This window comes from Anolis carolinensis, unplaced genomic scaffold (genome assembly GCF_035594765.1).
Source record: "Anolis carolinensis isolate JA03-04 unplaced genomic scaffold, rAnoCar3.1.pri scaffold_7, whole genome shotgun sequence".
Classification (NCBI taxonomy): domain Eukaryota; kingdom Metazoa; phylum Chordata; class Lepidosauria; order Squamata; family Dactyloidae; genus Anolis; species Anolis carolinensis.
Window position 1 is genome coordinate 8,909,130 of NW_026943818.1, and position 3,337 is coordinate 8,912,466.

A 3,337-nucleotide genomic window follows, 5' to 3' on the forward strand; every position below is an offset into this window, starting at 1 on the left:
AACCCCCAGAGTCGGACACGACTGGAGTGTAGTAGCTATTGCTTGAGTATGTTTTAACGTATTATATGTTTTATGTTTAAATGTTTTAAATGTGTTTATGTGATTGTATTTTATTGTGTATTGCTGCTTTGTCCCCATGTGAGCCGCTCTGAGTCCCTATCCTTTTTCTGATTAGTAATGTCAAGGGGCTGTTTGCTTACAGCTTGATCTGCTGGTGACCACTGGACATATTTCATAAACATCCCGGCCGTAATTGGCTGCCCTCGGTGGTCAAATGGTCACTACTTCCTCTCTCCGAGGCCTGGACACTGCTAACAATTAAGAGCCGAGCGGAGCAGGGTGGATTTTTCCTCTCGCCTTGATCTTCAAAGGGGTCGAGGACGAAGGTTTGTCCAGGATTAATTTTAAACCGGGCAGTGCATGTGGCTAACCAGTTCCGGTTGCGGCTCTCCTGTCCCAGCCCTTCATCTCAAAGGCAACGTGGAGAGTCTTCCCTGGGAACGGAACCTTTCAGGAAATTCTCACCAAGGAATTCAGCAAACAAGGAGGGAGCTTGAGACTCACTTCAGGTGCAAGGATCACGTGGCTCCATTCAGTTGCAAGGAGGGGAAATAATAATAATAATAATAATAATAATAATAATAATAATAATAATAATAATAATAATATAATAATAACAACACCATCAAGGCCATAAACACCTGGGCCATACCTGTCATAAGATATACTGCTGGCATTATAAACTGGACACAGATGGAACTGGACAATTTGGACAGAAAAACAAGAAAACTCATGACCATTCATCATTCACTGCACCCTCGCAATGATGTTGACCGGCTGTATCTGCCTAGAAGATCAGGGGACAAAGGACTCTTACAAGTCAAACAAGCAGTCAAAGAAGAAGAACATGCCCTGGCAGAATATGTAAAGCAAAGTGAAGAACCTGCTTTGATTGAAGTCAAAAATCAGAAACTCCTCAAAGCACAGCAGACAAAAAACCAGTACAAGAAAACCGCACTACAAACTAGAGCTGACAGCTGGTATAACAAAACATTGCATGGAAAGTTCCTTGACAAAATTGAAGGAAAAGCTGATAAGGAGAAGACCTGGCTCTGGCTCACAAATGAGACCCTGAAGAAGGAGACAGAAGGCCTGATCCTTGCAGCCCAGGAGCAAGACATCAGGACAAAGGCCATTCAGGCCAAGATCGAAAAATCAAATGATGACCCAAAATGAAGACTCTGCAAGGAAACCGACGAAACCGTTGATCATATCCTCAGCTGCTGTAAGAAAATCCCACAGACAGACTACGAACAGAGGCACAACTATGTGGCCCAAATGATTCATTGGAACTTATGCCTCAAGTACCACCTCCCAGCAGCAAAGAACTGGTGGGATCACAAACCTGCAAAAGTATTGGAGAATGAGCACGCAAAGATACTGTGGGACTTCCGAATCCAGACTGACAAACTTCTGGAACACAACACATCAGACATCACAGTTGTGGAAAAGAAAAAGGTTTGGATCATTGATGTTGCCATCCCAGGTGACAGTTGCATTGACGAAAAACAACAGGAAAAACTCAGCCGCTATCAGGACCTCAAGATTGAACTTCAAAGACTTTGGCAGAAACCAGTGCAGGTGGTCCCGGTGGTGATGGGCACACTGGGTGCCGTGCCAAAAGATCTCAGCCGGCATTTGGAAACAATAGACATTGACAAAATCACGATCTGCCAACTGCAAAAGGCCACCCAACTGGGATCTGCACGCATCATCCGAAAATACATCACACAGTCCTAGACACTTGGGAAGAGTTCGACTTGTGGTTTTGTGATACGAAATCCAGCATATCTATCTTATTTGCTATGTCATATAATAATAATAATAATAATAATAATAATAATAGTAGTAGTAGTAGTAGTAGTAGTAGTTGTTGTGAAGGGACCATAAGCCAGAAAGTAGTAAACTATTGCCTATGTAGTTTTGCCTCTGCCTCTGCCCCTCCCTTCCTGTGAGCTGGTGCCTTTCGCCAGAAAGTTCTAAGGAGAGAAGAAAGCTCAGAGTAAACAAGTTATGTCATTGGTATCACTTAGGCCAAGTAGGTGTGGAAGGTGAGGAAAACCCTCGGCCATTGGTCAATTTTAGATAAGCTGAGATATAAAATCCTTTGTTAACTATGCACATGTTGCAACGGCCATTTTCATGATACAGACCTCTGGGGTATGTACAGCTGTTCGCCTTCTCATAGGTATTTGAAAATAAACTTTACTTTTTGCATCTCTTACGAGACTGAGTTTCTCTGCCTGATTTCCCTCCTGAGCCAGGACCCTTTGAAGGTAATTGTCTTACAGTTGAAGGCGAGCCCCCGGTGGCGCAGTGTGTTATAGCACTGAGCTGCTGAACTTGCAAACCAAAAGCTTGCAGGTTCAAATCCGGGGAGCAGGGTGAGCACCCGCTGTTAGCCCCAGCTTCTTCCAATCTAGCAGTTCAAAAAGATGCAAATGTGAGTAGATCAATAGGTACCGCTCTGGCGGGAAGGCCACATGACCTTGGAGGTGTCTACAGACAACGCCGGCTCTTCAGCTTAGAAATGGAGATGAGCACCAATCCTCAGAGTCGGACACGACTGGACTTAATCAGGGGAAAACCTTTACCTTTACCTAACTGTAGTCTCAATTCGCTTCTGACATGATCAATAAATAAATGAACTCTTTGGAGGGGATGTGTGGCCTTTCAGACATGGACTACATTTCCCACCATCCCTGACCTTTGGCTATGCTCACTTAAGCTGATGCGAAGTGAAGTCCAATAAAGTTTACAAGGCCGATGCTGGCTCTCCGGTGTCCGAGTGTCTCGATTTCTCTGTAGGATTCGGGGAATAATAATCTGGAGGGGAAGAGAAAAGCCCAGCTCTCCCCAAACGCAGGGTTACAACAACAGTCGTGACCTCAACTCAGGGCATTTCTTGGGAAATTAATGATCAGTTGGGGTTAATGTGCCAAACCAATTCTCCCGACTGGCCATTAATTTAAAAGGAAGGCCGAGAGACTTTCCTGGTACACAATGGATACATTGGCGAGTGGAGGGTCTACGTCGTGGTGCCCCCTCCTCCTGTTTAAATTCCTGGTGAGGGATGGATGGACCCGTCTGCTCCTGGACAGCATCACGTTTGCATGTGTTCATTCATGCGCCCTGGCCTTCTCTGACTTTGAAAAGAAACTGCACGAAAACTTACATAGTTGGCAATACATTATTTTAGTATCTTTAGCAAATATGTTTGCGAAGCTTGCAAATCAGTACAAACCAAGCTGTTCATGGTCAGAATCACTGGGTTGTT